This window comes from Furipterus horrens, unplaced genomic scaffold (genome assembly GCF_987537825.1).
Source record: "Furipterus horrens unplaced genomic scaffold, mFurHor1.1.pri manual_scaffold_6, whole genome shotgun sequence".
Lineage (NCBI taxonomy): Eukaryota > Metazoa > Chordata > Mammalia > Chiroptera > Furipteridae > Furipterus > Furipterus horrens.
The window spans coordinates 87,928,801-87,948,367 of record NW_028327176.1 but is presented as its reverse complement, the minus strand read 5'-3'; the positions used below and the strand labels follow the sequence as shown (position 1 = coordinate 87,948,367).

At 47.1% G+C, this 19,567-nt stretch overlaps 1 protein-coding gene across 3 annotated transcripts in view; it reads right to left on the bottom strand.

Annotated features, from left to right (window-relative positions):
• Window positions 1-19,567, bottom strand: part of PACSIN1 (protein kinase C and casein kinase substrate in neurons 1) — a 54,751-nt gene that overhangs the window by 13,767 nt on the left and 21,417 nt on the right. The window contains exon 1 of one of the 3 annotated variants that reach the window (XM_090282242.1): window positions 602-664. The exons of 1 other annotated variant lie outside the window; for it this stretch is intronic. The gene's annotated coding sequence lies outside the window, so the exon portion shown is untranslated. Of the gene's footprint in view, window positions 1-315; window positions 496-601; window positions 665-19,567 lie in introns of those variants that run through there. One more of the 3 variants, XM_090282241.1, reaches the window with a different exon arrangement.

Genomic DNA, 19,567 nt, shown 5'->3' with positions numbered 1-19,567 from the left:
GAGGTAAGCTCCTGGAAGCTCCAGTCCCCCTCAGCCCACTTCCCCCAGGGAGGGGGCATGCCTATAGTCAGGACCTGTGGCAGTGGTGGAGAGGGGCAGCAGTGCAGAAGAAAGGCACAGGGGGACGTCCTTACGATAGGGAGGACCCAGGTTCTGAAGAGCGCCTCCGGGATGCGGGCTGCTCCCCACCTATCCACTGGCCCTGGCCTCGCTGGTCCCTCTACTTGCTACCAGGTGCTGCTGGTAAAAAGGTGGGGGAGCCCTGGGTCGCCACTCTCCCTGCAGCCTCTTCCAGATGTCCCCATGGATGCCTACCTGGGCCTGTGTTGGTACCAAGCCAGGGGCAGGTAGGAGCGCACTGCCCCCGCTGGGCCAGGCCAGGGCCGAGGGGCTGGCTGTCTTCCTCCTTCTCCGTGGTGGCGGGCAGGGAGGGGCCTGGCGCCTGGGCAGGGGGCTCTGTCCTCTTGGGTCCCCTCCACCGAGCTTGCTCAGGAGGCAGCGCCAGAACTGCAGAAGCCAGCTCCCCGCCCCCCCCTCCCCACGGCTGCCTCCTCTCCCTCCCTCCTCCCGACCCAACCCGCCTCCTTCCCCAGCCACCCACCTCTTACAGCTTGTTTCTATGGCAACCGGGCAATGCTCGCACAGACAGCCTCCCTCCCTCGTACACCAGGGGACGCCCGCCCTCTACATGGCGCCTGCATCAGCACCGCGGGCTGTACACCTCACCTTCGCAGATGCTGGTGGACACGCAGGCTCACGTGGCCACCCTGGACGGCGGGGGCGGGGCGGTACCTTGCTCCTGCCTCTTTCCTCTCTTTCCCCTCAAGACCCCGCCTCCCCTCCTGACATCCTACCAGACGCTGTAAGCAGCACCTTCCTCTGGTCCTTAAAATCTGACTGCACGCTGTTCTGTAAACATTTCTATTTGCTTACTCATTCATTCGCCTTCAGTCACTTCTCAACATTTTCTTTTGAGTCTTTTCTGGGTCAGGCTGAGTATAAGATGCTCATCCACAATCTCATTCCATGAAATTCCATACCCATTTTACAGATTGGAAACTGAGGCCCACAGTAGTAAAACAACTTGTCTGAGCATCCATAGCTCCTGGGCTCACTGTTGGCAGTGAGGCCCGTGATTCGAACTCTGCTGCTTTCCCACAGGCCACAGCTGTCATACACTGCCAGAGCAGACATCTGGGCTCACACTACACACGTGTGATCCACATGCACCAACATGCATCTATGCACATGTGCACCCCAACACATACATACAAACAGCCATTACACATATTTGTGCACATGCATTTCCACAAGCCTATGTATGAGTATCTACCTATACATGCTCAAGTAACACACATGTATACGTACACTTAACTAACATCAAAGTACACATATCCACACAGATCCAGAACATGCAACACACAAACCCTTCCTAAACCAAATCACAGATGTACACTCAAGTCCCAACCCTCACCTCATTAGAAGGGACCAGTGACAGTGATACAGTAAAAGTGTCCCAACAAGGGGACTGAATAATGAGCCACTTCCCCCAGAGGATCTGACTGCTGAGTTCCTCTAGGGGTCAGTCACGAATCTGCTCACTCTAGGTCAGCTCTGCTGCTGGGCTGGGCTGGGGTTGGGGTGGAGACAGGGCTCACCCTCCTCCACCTGACCCCCTGACTCTGAAAGTCCTCTGCCTGGTCCAGACTAGATCCCACCTCCAGCCCTTTGGCCTAGTGGGTTCACAGATATCCCCAACCACCTTCCTGGTTGCTGTCCAGCTCTGGAAGTTGGAGCTGCCTCAGGGTAGAGTAAAATGGGCCCAACCTCCTCAGAGGGAATTCAGTGCCTCAGAGAGCCCTGCCACCCCGCAGTGGGGGAGACCAAGTGGGGACTGGGGCCCAGGACGCACACCATACCAGACAGGACGCACTGTCCCCAGCCCACACCACCTAAGAGGACCTCAGGCAGGGGTCACACAGCCCAGAGAGGGCAGATACAATTGGAAAGAACCAGAAGCCCATGGAAAATGAAGCCAAAAGCTGCCTCTGGCTGATGATGGCCTCTCCCATATTTCATCCCCCCTAAGATCCCTCTCCATCACCAGGCTGATGCCAATTAAATCAGACATGCTATAAATGGTATGAAACATGCTAGTATCAGAGAAGTCAGATGTGAAGAGGAAAATCGTCTTGGAATAGATGTAACAGGGTATTACATTAATTCAATAGATATTTAATAGGTACCCGCCATGTGCCAGGGACTGTTCTAGGTGCCGGACACAACTGTGGGCCAGAGTCCCTGCCCTGGAGGTGAAAAGCTAGTAGATACTGAACTCCTGTCCTCCTGCAGTATCAGTGGTTGTCACAGCAGCCCTGCAGATGAGGTCACAGGACTGATAAGGAAATAGGGGCTCTGAGAGACTGAGAGGTTTGCCCAAAGTGACAAAGCCAGTAAATGTCTGGGCTCGGATTTGAACACTTTGTCTGCCAAGTTTTTGTCAATGTTCCACATTGGGTCCATTAAGAAAGATCCCAGCTTCTAGGGGTTTCAGAGTCAAGTGTGCTTCTTATCCCTAGATCACAGGCGGGACAGGTCATGCGTGCTTGAAATGCCAGCCAAATAGTGGGCATGAGTGAGGACCCCAGAATGACAGGTGATTTCCAGCCTGGACATCCTTGCACTAGAGGCAGCAGTTGGGTGTCCCTGGCCTGGAGGTCCTCAGCAGAGGGTTAGGTTGAGGCCCAGGCCAGGAGGGTGGGGACGCCTGGCACCTGAAAGCGAGGCTCCCTGGAAATTGAGGAGACCTCAGCTAGGGGGCAGGAGGGAAAGATTGAGTTCCAGGCGCTGTAAGCAGAGCCCCCTGCCTGCCTGCCAGCCCCCAGCCCAGGATCATCTTTCTACTAAAGAGCTGGCTCTGTCCAGGGATGCCAAAGACAGCTACCCCCGACCTCTCTGTCAGCCTGATCCAGCCCCATCTGCTGCCTGGCAGACCCCTGAGTTCTGCCCGCCCACACTCAGAGAGGCTCTGTGGCAGAAGCGGACCCCGCTGCAGTGCCCTCCTTCCCCAGTCCAGGGAGCAGCCACACCCACCCCCTCTGTCAGCCTGATCCAGCCCCATCTGCTGTTGGGAGGGGCCTCCAAGTCCTGTCTGCGGTCCTTTACTCCCTCACTTGCAGGCCCCAGACAGGTCCAGGGACCCCTCCCTTGCCAGCCTCAGCCCCTTGTCCGGGACCTTAACCATGTTCCAATCCACAGGCGGGATCAGACTACAAGTGTGGCCTCACCCAGGCCACAGAGCACCTGCCCTTGTGCTCCTGGAAGAAGCCGACACCTTCTGTCACTGCCTCCTCACCCAGCCCCACACCCTAGCCAGGCACAGTTAACCCACCTCCTCCCAGGGCAAATGCAATCAGGGCTCATGAACTGCTGCTTTGCATCTCATCTGCATAACGTCCCCATGACTGCTGAAATGCCAGAATCCTCCCCCAACCCCTGCCCACAACAGGCAGGGCTGGCCAGCAGTGAAGAAATCAAATGGACAAGGCTCCCCTGAGGGTCTATATGGGAGTAAATATATGGGGACAGAACCAGAGAGAGAAAACCCGAGGCAACTTGAAGTTTCAAACCCTGAAAAGTGCCCAAGAGGAGGGGCAATAGATACTGAGCACCTGCTAAGTCCCTGCACAGTGCATGGTGTGCACTTTACCCCTTGTTTTCCACACGAACCATTTTACTGGTGTGCGAACAGGCTCAGCATGGTTAGGACCTCACTACTTAAAGCCTGGGTCCCGCCTGGAGCTAGAAGACATATGCAGCATCTCAGGTCCCACCTGAACCTCCTGAATCTGAATCTGCACTGTCACCAGGTCCTAGGGGATGGGCGTGTGCAGTGCTGGGTTAAGGGACCTGCCCTGTGATACGCAGCCAGAAGGTGACGCTGTGTCTTTAATACATTTAACAAATATTTTCTGAGCACCTACTATGTACAGTACTGCTCTAGGCAGTGGATCATAGCAGATAATCACGACATAACCTCACAAATGCTTCATGTCAAAGGAGGAAGACACACAACAAACACACAATAGAAATTTACATGGTGATCAGTGCCATCAAGAAAAATAATGTGGGGTATAAAGATAGAGGGTGAGTGGGGGCCATTTAAGAATCCCTCTTCAAAGAGATGACATTTGAATAAAGGGGGAAAGAGAGGTATGTGATCATTTGGGGGAAGAGTGTTTATGGCAGTTGGAACAGCAAAGGTCAATATCCTGAGGTCAGAGTAAGCTAGGTACACTGAAGGTACTCCAAGACTCAATGGATGGGCAGACGGATGGATGAACAGACTGCAGAGTGGATGCAGGGATGGTAGGCAGGGGACGGAGCTTATAGGGCCTTGTAGGCCATATGAGGACTTTGGATTTTATTCTTAGTATAAAGGGAAGCCATTGGTATTTTTTAACAAGCAGAGGAGGATCCAATTTATGTTTTCAAAAGATCACTGTGGCTTTTATGTGGCAGTGACTAGAAAGGGGCAAAGGCTGAAGCAAGAAGACCGTTTAATAGGCTTTTGCAATATTTATTCCCGACAGAAATGAATGCTTGTGGCTGCTAAACATCATACCCAAGAACGCTTGTAGCAGCTTTGTTCTTAATAGCATCAAACTGGAAGCAACCCAAACACTCATCCACACCAGGATTGACAAACAGCTTATGTGGTTATTGCATGTAGTAGAGGTAGTTTGCTTTTCTTCTTTTTAAATTACATTTTATTGATTATGCTATTATAGTTGTCCCAATTTTTCCCCCTTTGTGCCCCCTCCACACAGCACCCCCACTCTCTCAAGCAGTCCCCCACCACTGTTCATGTCCATGGGTCATGTGTATAAGTTCTTTGGCTTCTCCTTTTCCTATATTGTACTTTACGTCCCCATGGCTATTCTGTAACTGCCTATGTGTACTTCTTAATCCCCTCCCCTCTTCACGCATTCCCTCACACCCCTGCTCCCATTTGGCAACCATCAAAATGCTCTCTGTATACATGATTCTGTCCCTGTTTTCATTGTTTGCTTAGTTTGTTTTTTAGATTCAATTGTTGATAGATATGTATTTTTGCCATTTCATTGCTCATAGTTTTGATCTTCTTTTTCTTAACTAAGCCCCATTAACGTTTCATATAATAATGGTTTGTTGATGATGAACTCCTTTAGTTTCTTCTAAGAACTTGTTAACTGCCCTTCCATTCTAAATGATAGCTTTGCTGGGTAGAGTAATCTTGGTTGTAGGTCCCTGCTTTTTGTCACTTTGAATATTTCTTGCCAGTCCCTTCTTGCCTGCAAAGTTTCTTTTGAGAAATCAGTTGACAGTCTTATGGGAACTCCCCTGTAGGTAAGTAACTGCTTTTCTCTTGCTGCTTTTAAGATTCTCTCTTTATCTTTAACCTTTGGCATTTTAATGACGATGTGTCTTTAGAGTGGGCCTCTTTGCATCCATCTTGTTTGGGACTCTCTGTGCTTCCTGGACTTGTATGTCTATTTCCCTCACCAAATTAGGGGAGTTTTATTTCATTATTTCCTCAGGTAATTTCCAATTTCTTTCTCTTTCTCTTCTCCTTCCGGCACTCCTATGATGTGAATGTTGGACCCCTTGAAGTTGTCCCAGAGGCTGCTTACACTAACCTTGTTTTTTTGGATTTTTTTTTTCTTGTTGTTGTTCAGATTGGTTGTTTTTTGCTTCCTTATGTTCTAAATCATTGATTTGATTCTCAGCTTCATCCAATCTACTGTTGTTTCCCTGTAAGTTGTTCTTTATTCAATTAGTGTATCCTTCATTTCTGACTGGATCTTTTTTATGCTGTTGAAGTACTCACTAAGTTCCTTGAGCATCCTTATAACCAGTGTTTTGAACTCTGCATCTGATAGATTAATTACCTCCATTTTGTTTAGCTCTTTTTCTGGAGTTTATATCTGTTCTTTCATTTGGACCATGTTTCTTTGTCTCCTCATTTTGGCAGCTTCCTTGTGTCTGTTTCTATGTATTAGGTAGAGCTGCTTTGACTCCGTGTCTTGGTAGTGTGGCCTGTTGTAGTAGGTGTCCTGTAGGGTCCAGTGGCACAGCCTCCCCTATCACCCAAGCTGGATACTTGAGGTGCGCCCTCTGTGGGGGCTGAGTACATCCTTCTCTTGTAGTTGAGCCTTGGTTGTTGTTGGCAGATCAACGGGAGGGATTTACCCAGGCCAGTCAGCTGCAAGGACTGGCTGTGACCACTGACCACCAACCTCTGCCCTCCATGGAGGATCAGCTGTGTCAGCACAGGGCTGTGGTGCTCTGATGTGGTCTGTAGCTGTCCACAAGGGTGTGCTTGCTCTAGGGTTTCCTGGGTGGTGCAGGCTGAGGTCAGCCCTCACCTGTGTTCTGCCCAGGGCCACCCTGCCTGAGCTATAAAGCAATGTGAGATGGCTGCTACTTGTGCTGGGCTTGGAGGTTCCCAGGCAAAGCCAAGCTGTGAATCTAGGCTGGCTGTGGCTAGTGTTGGGCCAGGGGCTCACTGAATCCAGCTGTTGCTTGTTTGAGAGGATTTAGGAAGTTGCGAAGCCTGAACCAAGACCAGCCATTCATATGGAAAAGCAGTTTGGGTGGGCCTGTAAGTTGAGTGGGGTGGAGTCTCTGGGGATCTCCAAGGCAGGTCAAACAGTGTTAGCCAGGTTAATGCAGTCTCAGATATTGCACCAGCTTGCCAGTTCTGTGGGGGTGGGTTTAGAAAAGGGACAATGGCTTTTGCTTGCCTTGATGCCAAACACTTCAGTTCCTCCCTGTATGCCACTGGTGCCCTTCAACCTGCTGCCCAGGTGCTGGACCTCAGAGGGAGTGACTCTGAGTAGGTGAGTCTGTGTGAGTTCTTTAAGAGGAACTGCTTGGGGCTCTAGCTGTTTCTTCCACTGAGTCAATCCCCACTGGTTTTTGCAGCTAGAAGTTGTGGGGACTTATCTTCCTGGCACTGGATCCCTGGGCTGAGGGGCCAGGTGTGGGACTAAGACTTCTTGCTCCCCAGATAGCCCTCCAGAATTTTTACCCACCACACATGGGTGGGAGACCAGCCCATTTGATGTCTGTGCCCCTCCTACTCATCTGAATGGATGTGGTTTCTTTTAATTCTGTAGTTGTCGGACTTTCGTTTGACTCAATTTCTGATGGTTCTGGCTGATGGCTGTTCTATATTTTAGTTGTAATTTTGATGTGGCTGTGCGAAGAGGTGAACCATGTCTGCCTACACTGCCATCTTGACTGGAAGTCTCGGATAGTTTGTTTTCCCACTGTGCAATTTCCACCATGTGTTTTGTTCACATAATTGAATACTATACAGCAGCAATTTTCAACCGGTGTGCCACAAGAATTTTTAAAACATGCAATACCTGACTATTTGGTTAGCCACACTGACCTCTTTTCCCTTAGATTGTCAAATTAAAAAATGACAACAACCAACACAGCAATAGCCATCCAATGTGAATGAATAAAAATTATACCAATTTTTTTGTCCGATCAGCAAAAAAATATATTTTTTGATGTACTGCAGAATTTAGTAATTAGCTTACGTGTGCAAAGAGATGAAAACGTTTGAAAATCGCTGCTATACAGCAATGAAAAACCACCACATGGGAAAATCTCAAGATATCTTGCTGAGCAAGAGAAGCCAAACTTAAAAGAGCATACAGGGTGTATTCTATTTATATGAAGTTCAAGAACAGGTAAATCTGGATTTCTGGTTCTTGGGCAAAGTGAAGTAGGTGCTCTTCTCCTTATCCCCCCTGTGGAGTTAAAAATACTGGACATTAATATATAAAACAAAGCCCTGGCTGCTGTGGCTCAGTGGATTGAGCATCGGCCTGTGAACCAAGTGTCACTGGTTCGATTCCCAGTCATGACACATGACTAGGTTGCACATCAGGTCCCCAGTTGGGGGCACAAGTGAGAGGCAACCACACAGAGATATGTCTCTCCCTCTCTTTCTCTTTTTCCCTCTCTCTAAAAATAAAATAAGTAAAGAAACAAACAAATAAATTATAAAATAAATAAATTATGTTATATATATATATATATATATATATATATATATATATATATATATAAAACAAACCTATGAAAACTCTAAAAGGGAAGAAAAGAAGGCAGACTGACTAGGGACCTCAGGACCCAAGGAACAGCACAGCAATGAGTTCTCTGGGTTTTCTTTTAGCTCAATATATCCCAGATTTGTTGCTGGGGAAATCGGCAACCCAGAAATACCCATGAATGTGGCAAAAGCAGCTCCTAGAAAAGCCTGCTTTCTCTAGCAAAGGGTTGGGAAGGTGCAGTCTAGCAAGAGAAACCCTTTAAAACAACATATGCCCTACTCTAGCAAAATGCCATGGAAAAAAATGCAGCCCTAGTCCTACCCCCACTCCCACGAGCAGGGTCCAAGCGGGGAGCCTGGCCCGGCTGCAATCAGTGCCCCATGCCCCACCGCCAGGGCAGTAACAGAGAAGGATGAGTGGGAGACCGAGACTTTCATTCCCACTGAGTGGTAATAAGGCACCTTCCCCTCCATGCTAGGTTGGTGTCAGAGGAGGCCTAGTCAGAACTGCTACCATCCCCCAGCAGCAACAGGTCAGCAGGGAACACATGGGGGGCCGAAACAAGGTACCCCTCCCTTCACAGGCCAGGAAGTGTCATGGAGGTCTAGTGGGCAGCTGGAACTCCCATGCCTGCCCAGAAGTAAGGGGGCACCCCTGTCTCCCATCAGGGTGTCACCTAAGGTCAAGTGGGAAACCCCACCAATAAGGTGCAGTGTTGGAGGAGGGCTGCTAAGACAGAAGATTTAAATAAGAGCCATGTTTCATAATATAATATCCCGATGTTTAGGATACAAGAAAAAATCACCTGTCATACCACAACCCAGCAAAATCTCAATTAGAATGAAAAAAGGCAACCAACAGGCGCCAACACCAAGATGATACAAATAACTGGAATTATCTAAAAAGGGTGTTAAAGCTACAATCTTAAAAATGTTTCAACAAGCAATTAGGAACACACTTGACATAAATGGAAAAACAGAAAGCCTTAGCAAAGAAATGGAAGATAAAGAAGAATCTAACTGAAATTATATAGTACTGAAAGCTCATTAGATGAGCTCAACAGCAAAATACAACAAGATGGACAAGATCAGTGAACTTAAAGACAGAAAAATAGAAATTAGCCAATCTGAACACAGAGAAAATGGACTGAAAAACATGAACACAGCCTCAGGAACCTGTGGGCCCATAACAAAAGCTCCAACATTCTGTTGGAGCCCCAGATGGAGAGGAGAAAGTGTGGGGCTGATAAAGTATTCAAAGAAATACTCATACTTGCTGGGAACAAAACAAAACACCCATATTTGGCAAAAAACATATATCTATAGATTTAAGAAGCTTAGTAAACTCCAAACCAGCAAACTGGAAAAAATCTACTTAAGACACATCAGAATCAAACTCCTGAAAACTAAAGACAAAGAAAACATCTCAAAAGCAGAGAGAGAAATGATATCTTACCCAAAAAGGAAAAATAACTCAAATCTCATTAGAAACCACAGAGGCCAGAAGTGGCCCCTGAAAGAAAAGAACTGTCAGCTTAGAATTCTACACTCAGTGAAAATATCCTTCAGGACATAAGGAGAAATAAAGACTTCTCAGATGAAGGAGAACTGAGAGAGTTTTTTTTTTTAAGATTTTATTTATTTATTTTTAGAGAGAGGGGAAGGGAGGGAGAAAGAGAGGGAGAAAAACATCCATATGTGGTTGCCTCTCACACACCCCCAACTGGGGACCTGGCCTGCAACTCAGGTATGTGCTCTGAAGGGGAATCAAACCTGTGACCCTTGGTTCACAGGCCAGCGCTCAATCCACTGAGCCATGCCAGCCAGGGCCTCAGAATTTGGTGTTAGCAGACCTACCCTAAAAGAATGGCTGAAGGAAATTCTTGAAACAGAAAGGAAATGAAGGAAGAAGGAATCTTGGAACACCAGGAGGAAAAAGAGACCAGCAGAAAAAGTAAAAACATGAGTAAATGGGATAGACTTTCTTTCCTCCTGAGTTCTCTAAATTATGTTTGAGGGTCAAAGCAAAAATTGTAACACTGACCAATGTATTTCGCAAAGTATGTAAAGGAAATGCTTATTAAAATTAGATTACAATTGGGGGAGGGTGGAAGGACCTAAAGAGAGAAATTTTCTACACTTTGATATAACTGGTAAATATTGACACTGATAGACTGTGATAAATTGTGTATTAAAAAAGTAATACCGAGGGAACAGTCCAGGTGAACGATGATGGTGCAATGGTGAAGTCTGATTCAGGGCGCCCTCTGAGGTGGAGTCACAGGCCTTGCTGTCGTTTGGACAGACTGTCCCCCATGCCTCCACTCCCATAAATACCTCCAGCCACTTTCTTACCTCTGGTATCTCATGGAAGTTAAACTGAACAAAGATGCTCACAATCATAGTCTGACATAGCAGCTCACACCAGGTTTAGCCCTGGGCATACGGCTGGTGCTCAACACGTGCTCTTATGCGTCCAACAGTGTTGGCAATACTCATAACCCCTCACGTCATCTGGTGGTTCAGATTCACAGAGCACTCTCAGCCCCGTTCATCTCTGGAGTCTGTACTCACCTCTGTAATTACACACAAGGAAATAGAGAACGAGAGAAGCTAAGGAATTTGCCCAAAGCCATACAGCTCATGGCCTTTTCCCCCCTTCCAGGGGTTCTCAGGCTTTAGCAAGCATCAGAACCGTCTGGAAGTTTGTATAAATGGAAATTCTGGTCACAGCCACAGAGATCCTGATTCAGCAGGGGTTTCAGCTGTCTATTGCTGCATAACAAAGCTCCCCAGAATTCAGTGACTTAAAACAACAACAGTTTATTATATTTTGTGATTCTATGGGATGGCTGGGTCCAGCTGGGTGGTTCTTCTCTTCCATGTGGCCTCAGCAGGGAGTGAAATGTCCAAGACAGTTTCTTCATTCCCGTGACTGACCCTCAGCTGAGATGGCTGGATAGCTGGCAACTGTGCCTGCCCCACCCCCACCCCATCTCCCTCCCCTCCCCAGCAGGGTACCTGGACCTACTTACATGGTAGCTCAGGACTCCAAGAGCAAACATTCCAAAAGGACAAGTTCCAACATGCAAGCACTCATCTATCAAGCCTCTCCCTCTGTCATGCTGGTCAAAGCAAGTCACATGGCCAAGGCCAGAGTCAATGCAGGTGTGTGTAGAGGGCTACACCAGGGTTAACTAGCAGGAGGTGTCATTCATGGGTGGGGTAGGAAACACCAATGTACCAAACCACCACAGTAGGTCTTGTGATGGGGCCCCAAAATTTGCATTGTTATGACCTCATTTCTACGTAGTCCCCCAGTGTGATTGATACAGGCATTCCAGTGACCACACTTCAAGAACTGGTCCTAGCCTATACCACCTACTCTATAATGCCACTGCCAGGGAGGCTTTTAAGTCTCCCCACCTGTTCTCGTCACTGATCAAAAGGAGTGTCACACACAGCTGTCCTGGGGGACTGACAGCCATGCTCTGGGACACAAGGATGCTCTTCAAGCAAGGGAATATAGTCAATAACATTATAATATTATATTATAGATGCTGTCAGATGGGTACTAGGCTTAACAGGGTGATCACTTTGCAAGTTATATGAATATCTAATCACTGTTCTATACCTGAAACTAATACAACATTGTATGTCAAGTGTAATTGAAAAATTAAAGCTCTTTCCAGCCAGCACTGAGCCATGGACATCTCTCAGGATGACTGGCAGAAGTGTAGCACAATCAGGGCAAAGAGAAAGACCTACCACAAGAAGCAGAAACGTGAGCTGGGACGCCCCACTGCCAACAGTGATCGATCCGCCCCAAGCACGACGTCCACTGCAAGGTGGTACCAAAAAGTATCCCCACTGTGAGGCTGGTGGCGGACAGCCTGTCTGGGGCCTCCAGGTATTGTACAATTATCGATGTCTACAATGCATCCAGCAACGAACTGGTCTGCTCCAAGACCCTAGGAAAGAACTGCATCATGCTCACTGACAGCGCACCATAGGGACAGTGGTACGAGTCCCACTAGGCACTGCCCCTGGGCCGCAGGACAGGGCCACGCTGACTCCTGAGGACAAAGAGATTTTAAACAAAAAACAATCAAAGAAAATTCATAAGAAATATGATTAAAGCAAAAAGAATGCCACAACCAGCAGCCTTCTGTAGGAGCAGTGGCAGCAGGGCAAGCCTCTTGCATGCACTGCTTCAACACCAGGCCCAGGTGGCCTAGCAGGTGGCCGAGCAGGTGGCCATGTGCTAGAGGACAAGGAGCTGGAGTTGTAGCTGAGGGAAATCAAGGCCCAGAAAGACAAATAAATCCTCTTCCTGCCTATCTTAGCTAATGGAAAAAGTACTTATTATTCTTAAGGAAAAAAAGAAAGAAAGAAAAGAATGCTATTCAGACACTGGCTCCTTCGATAAGTCTGGGTTCTACTCCTGACTCAGACCCACTCCAGCCAGGTGGCCTTGCACAGGTGGCTCCCCTCAAAGTGAGGATCTTGTGCCAGATAGGCAATTTCTAACCGCTGCCCCAGCGAGGGACTCTTGAAGTATTTCTTCACCCAAGGGGCCTGCTTTAAAAGATTTTTCTCTACCATACAAACTACACATGCTAAGTAATGCGTGTAATTAAAAAACAAATGACGATTTACTGAATTAATTATCAGGTGGAGTATCTGATTGACATACGAAACCAACATTTCTATGTTGAACTGAGAAAATTCCCACCCAAAGTTAAGGGCTCTGAGGTATCGGATAGACTGAGCTGCTCCTGCTTGGGAAATGCTCGGTTAAGGTACAGCTTTTTGCAACATTTGAAATAACTGAGCCCGTCTGTAATTATGGAGGCTTTCAACTGACAGCAAATGGACAGGGTGTCCTGTCAGTGAGATCCGTCCAGCTCTGAGCAGTCGGTGTGCAGCGAGCCTCTCAGGTCACACCACGAGCCAGCACCTTGCCGAGAGCCATGGGAAGCTCAGGGCATCCAAGGTGGCGCTGTCCTTCAACTATTTACATTTAAGAAGTTAAATACAAGTAAGTAAAATTGAAAATTCAATTCCTACAAGAAAAGAAATCAGTTCCTCATTTGCAGTAGCCACATTTCGAGTGCTCAGCAGCCACACGTGCCCCCGTACAGTCAGCGCAGACAGTTCAGTGGCCAGCGCTGGAGGGACGGTCAAAAACACAAGTGCGGGCATGGCCAACGCTGCACGCTTGATGGGACCCAAAAGGAGAGTGCCTGCACATCAAGTTCTAGCTATTCTGCTGCTCATATGATATGATGGAGCTGCATTTCTTGGAAAAAAATAATTGGCTTCAAAACAGTGCAAAAATCACACTTAGGGATGCAGCCAACCTTTAAAATCACACACTAAATTTAAAGAGAAGACGATTAAGCTCCTGATAAAACTGCATGACCAACAACGGTAATTACTGGAGGAAGCCACCAAATACGAGCCCTGCCATAACCGCCCTCCACCCCCACAGAGTCCCCCCAGACCTCCCAGAGAAGACAGGGAGGGACTATGCATCTGCTAGTCCTGACAAGCAGAAACCTCTTTGACGCTGCAGGCCCTATACTTTATATTCTATAGTATTTGTGTCATTTCTAAAGTAAACACTATTCTGCAAGGGGGCAGTGTGGGAACGATGGTGGGGATGTCTGATTTATTGTGAGAGGAATTTTTAGTAGCAGATGTTGTTGACTGTCTACCCAATAGCCATTCCTCCTTTGCTCTTGCTGACCAGAGAGTCCTGGCTGCAGTGATGCAGAGGACATGCTGATTGGCCTAAATCACAACTTTGGTATTATTGACATTTTGGCCTGGATCATTCTGTGTTAGGGGGCTGTCCTGCACAATGTAGGATACTTGGCAGCATCTCTGGCCTCTACTCACTAGATGACAATAGCACCCATCCTTGAGTGATAACAACCAAAAATGTCTGCTGAATTGCCAAATGTCCCCTGGGGGGGACCAATCAACCGAGGTTGAGGACAATTGGCCTATGGTCTAAACTTTAGGCCACTGGCTCTCAAACTTGAACACGCATCAGAATCATCTGCAGGACTTATTAAAACACAGGGCTGCACCCCCGAAGTTTCTGATTCAGTTGGTCAGGGCTCAAGAACTTTATTTCTACCAAGTGCCCAGGGGATACTGATGCTCCTGATCGAGGAACTCCCCTTTGGGAACCACTGATCTTAGTCATTTGTGACACTCCTTTTCCCCTGGACAGTCAGAGCAGAGAGAAAGGGCTTCCAGGAAAGGTTTCCTTATGGATGAAAAGAGACTTGGGGGGAAAATAGACCCTTATGTTCTCAGACATTGTGGAGTCTGCATGCGATGTCTGGAGCTGTGGCAGCCATTCTGGGATCTCAGGGGGAGCTAGCTTGAGGGCCAGACCTACCCACTGAGGATGGAAAGAAGCTGAGTCCTGGAAGTGGAGTCACAGAACTAACCAATACTGAAGCTGTCCTCAGGAGAGCTGGTGAGTGACATATGGAGTCTTCCTTTTTGTTTAAGCAAGTAGTTCCCAAACACTGCCCATTAGAATACATAGGAGGCTTTAAAACTTGCCCCACACCAATTAAGTCAGAATCCCTGAGTGCAGGACCCAAGATTCAGTATTTTTAAAAACTTCCCCCAAGCTTTTTTCAATGTGCAGCCAAGTCTGAGAACCCTTGCTACTGAATGTGTGGTTGGTGGACCATCAACATCAGCATTACCTGGAAGCTTGTTAGAAGTGGAGAATTCCAGGTCCCACCTACACTCTGAGGATATGTACTTCAAAGTCTGCATTTTGGTCATGTCTCATAAAGTTGACCATGACCACAGCTATGACATAGGAACTTCACCTCTTGTAAAGCACTCATGAGAAAAATCTTACAGATGCTCAGGAAAACACATAAATATTCTTTGCAACTTTTTAAGGGAGAAAACCAGCCCTGGCTGGTGTGGCTCAGTGGGTTGGAGCGTCATCCTATACACCGTAAGGTTGTGGGTTTGATCCCTGGCTGGAGCACATATGGGAGGCAACTGATCAATGTTTCTCTCTTTTTCTTTCTCCCTTCCTCTCTCTCTAAAATCAGAAAACATATTTTTTTTTAAGTTTTTTTAATTATAAAGAAGTAGCCCTGGCTGGGTGGCTCAGTGGGTGGCGTGTCAGCCTGATTCCTGGTCAGGACACACACCTGCGTTAAGGGTCAGGTTTCCAGCTGGTGGTGTGCAAGAGGCAACTGATCAATGTTTCTATCCTTCTCTTTCTCCCTCCCTTCTCCTCTCTCTAAAAAATAAAGTTTTTAAATCTTTTAAAAATAACAAAATTTAAAAACATGAAAAAAGGAAGAAAACCTAAATGTCCATAGTTGGGGAAATTAATAAATAAGTTATGATATGTTCATATTCCCATAACATTGCTTACATATACTGAGCAAATACTGTCCTAAATGTTTAACATGAAATACCTTGTTTAACCTCAGAGCTTCCCTATGAAGCAGGCATAATTATTATCCCCATTTTATAGCTGAGGAAACTGAGGTGCAGAGTACTAACTCACTGCACCAAACTCTCTGACTTGGTGGGATCTGAAAGCAAGCAATGTGGTCTAGAACTAACCTAGTCATCATAGTGGCCTGCTTCCTAGAGAAAAAAATCTCCCCTGACCCCTGGCCTTTCGCATTCACACCCCCATCTATCACAGACCTGTAATACTTAAGTGTAACTGTCATTTTCATGCTGATCCTCTGGCCCATCTTAGTGCTTCTCAACCCACATGCACATGAGAATCACCTGCAAAACTTTTAAATTGTGGTAAAATATACATAAAGTTTACATTTTAACCATTTTGAGTGTACAGTTTAGTACATTAAGTATATTCACATTGTCATCCAACCATCACCATCATCCTTCTCTAGAACATTTTCATCATCCCAAACTGTACCCATAAAACAATAACTCCCCATACCTCTTCCCCCCGGCCCCTGGCAACCACCATTCTACCTTCTGTGTCTATGAATTTGCTTACTCTAGGCACCTCAAAATAAGGGAAATCACACAATATTTTTCCTTTCGTGTCTGGCTTCTTTCACTTAGCATAATGTTTTCAAGATTCATCCATGTATTTATGGCTGCATAATATTCCATTCTATATATACCACATTTTTGTTTATCCATTCATCCACCAATGGACATCTGGGTTGCTTTCACTTTTCGGCTGTTGTGAATAGTGCTGCTGTGAACATCGGTGTTCCAGTGTCGCTTGAACCTCTGCTTTCAATTCTTTTGGGTAGATACCTAGAAGTAGAATTTTGGATCATATTCTATGTTTAACATTTTGATGACCCACCAAACTGTCTTCCAGAGTGGTTGTACCATTTTACATTTCTGTGAGCAATGCAGAAGAGTTCCAATTTCTCTACATTCTCACCAACACTTGCTTTCTGTTTTTGTTTTTTTTTAAATAATGGCCATCCTAATGACTGTGAGGTGGTATCTCATTGTAGTTTTGATTTGCATTTCCCTAATGATTAATGATGTTGAACAGCTTTTCATGTGCCTATTAGCCATCTGTGTATCTTCTTTGGAGAAATGTCTATTCAAGTCCTTTGCTCATTTTTTAACCGGCATGTTTCATTTTTTGTTGTTTATAGAGTTCTTTATATTCTGAATATTAATCCTTTATCAGGCATATGATTTACAAACATTTTCCCATTCTTTTCACTCTCTTGTTTCCTTTGATGCACAAAATTTTAAATTTTGATGAAGTCAAAAATTTTCTTTTGTTGCCTATGCTTTGATGTCATATTCAAGAAATAACTGCCAAGTCTAATATCATGAAGATTCCCCCTGTGTTTTCTTTTAAGAGTTTTGCAGTTTTATTTCTTACATTTGGCTCTTTGATCCACTTTGAAGTAAGTGTAAGGGAAGGGTCCAACTTCACCTCTGTGGAAGGGTCCAGGAACCAGGAACTCAAAGCTCCCCAGGTAGTTCCCGGGGGCACCCTGGGCAGAGAACCACTGTCTTACTGAACTGCAATCTCCTTAGTCCTGGGTCACCTTGCATTGGTCTCTGTGTTCCCGCTTTCTAACACAGACATGGCCCACGGAGGCAGCCAGTGGCGTTTACGCTGGGCCTGGGGTGACCATGGGAGATTCTAGCCCTGGAACTTCTCAGACATATGGGTTCTCCTGTACCATCCATGCCCACCCAGTGCTGTGCAGGTGCACCTGAGGCAATGAACAAGAACCAGCCAGGGGGTCGGCCCCAGGGGAGCGTGTGTGTGGACTCAGGAAAGGCCACAGAGTCAGATGGTAATGGAGTGCTGGACAGTGGGGGCAGGCAGTCTGTGCCACAGAATCAGAGAGTCTGGCTGCTGAGGAGGGTGCCCTGGGCTGGGCTGGGGTGCAGCCTTGGAGGGCCAGAGAGGAAGAGGAGGAAGAACTCAAGCAGAGCTGTGAAGCAAATGGGGAAGCCTCGCTGGAGAAACTTCCCAGGAGGATAGAAGGGGTCATGGTAACAGCAGCAGACATCTGCTGTGTGGCCGTGTTCCCCACTGTTATGTTTCCTCATCTTTAAACGAGGGGTCACAGCAGCACTTACCTGACAGGGTAGCTGGGAGACTTACAGAAGTTCGGACAGGATAAGGCCCGGGATTGTGCCTGACACAGAGGAAGCACTCAGTAATGCCAGCCATATATTCCATCCTTATCATCTTTCATCTTATCAGCAACCCTAAGAGATGTATACCATTATCTCCATTTTTAAAGAGGAAACTGGGTATCAGAGAGAGAAAAGTCTGTAGCCCACTATCACACAGCAGGAATGAACCAGGATTCAAACTATTCTGTCCATCTCCAAAGCCCACACGTAATTTTCCATGAAACTTGGGGACCAATAGCTGCATTTCTGGAATCTAGACCTGGAAGGGGCCTCTCAAGGCCATTGTGTCTGGCCCATCTCCTTTGCTTTGTAGAGAAAGACAACCAGAGAATGGAGGTGACAGCCTGAGCCTCATGGCATGTCAGGCTGAGGGGGATGTGGGCTAAGACCCCCAGATAGACTGCTGGGCAGGACAGGTCTCCAGCAGGCTCCGCTAGGAGTGCACTGGGGGCCAGGGCATCGCCCCAAGGGGGAAGCAGAGCAGCCTCCTGTGCTGAGAGCTCGCCCGCCTGCCTCCTCCCTCAGACTGGCAGAGACCCCCTGACAGGCACCCCCCCCCCCAGCCTCCTACCTACCACAGGAAGGAAGTCAGGCAGTTATAGATGACCTTTGCAGGGGAGCAGAATGTAAACTGGGATTCACTTGCCTGTGCAATCTTCGTAATGCTACAGCAATTATTTCCCATGAGCAATTGTGACCAAGGCTTCAGCACAGGTGCCAAGCTCCCAACATGCTTTAGCCCCCACCCCCACCCCGGGCTGCCCTTTGGCCCACGGCATAATCTCCAGCATCTGCACAACCTGTGTTGCCTCACCACTCTCCAGCCACAACCACAGGGGTGGCTTCAGGGAGCTGGCTTCACCCCCATTGTAGAGGTGAGGAAACAGGCTCATCCTCACTGAGGATGAGTGGCCTGCAAACAGGTGAATTCCAGCAGGAGCTGGCCTGTAACACTTCACCTGGGTCCTGTCCCTTCCCTCGGTACAGTTTCCAAGGTGAGACAGAGTAACTGAGTAATTGTCTCTCCTTTAGAACCAGAGGGGAGACAGATTTGTATACAGCACCCATGGTATGATTTAGGAAGGTAATTCCCAAACTTGGATGTACAACAAAATCTCCTTTATAAAAAAAAGCACATTCCTGGACCTTGCTCTGGAGATTCTAATTCTGTTGATCTGGCTTAAAACCCAACTATCCCTGTTTTGTTTTTGTTTTTAAGTTTCCTCAATCATCAACCCAGCTTTAGAAAATGTTAGGGGGTACAGGAAAGAATTCCTGAGTATTTCTGTTTTCTTCCCTTACTGTCAATTTTTCCAAAAACTGAAAGCTCCTCTTTTTCACATCTAAATAACCATTGGAAGAGTTAAGGGGTGAGATGTGAGTCATTCACACTTTAGTATAAATAAGTTGACTCAGCCAGTTTTCTGCCTAACGCCTAGCTGAGATTCTGCCTGCTGTGGGGGGAGTGGAGGGTGGGAATTAGGAATGTTGATAGTGGAGGAAAAAGAAGAGAGCAGGAAGAAGGAGGAAAGAGAAGTTCTCATGAGAGAAGCAGTAAGAGTAAAGGACTTTGAACTGAGCCATATGGTTTGAATGGCATGTCCCAAAATGGGAAAACTTGAGGAGAGGGCTTGAACTTGTACTAACTTATGCCAGACAGTAACTAACCAGTGTTTGCTGAGCTCCATGGGGGATTCCAAGTACAGCGTAAAGACCTGCCTGTATAGCCCACAGTTGGGGAGTGGTCTCTTTGCTACTCAGAGGGTGGTTTGTGAACCAGCAGCACTGGTA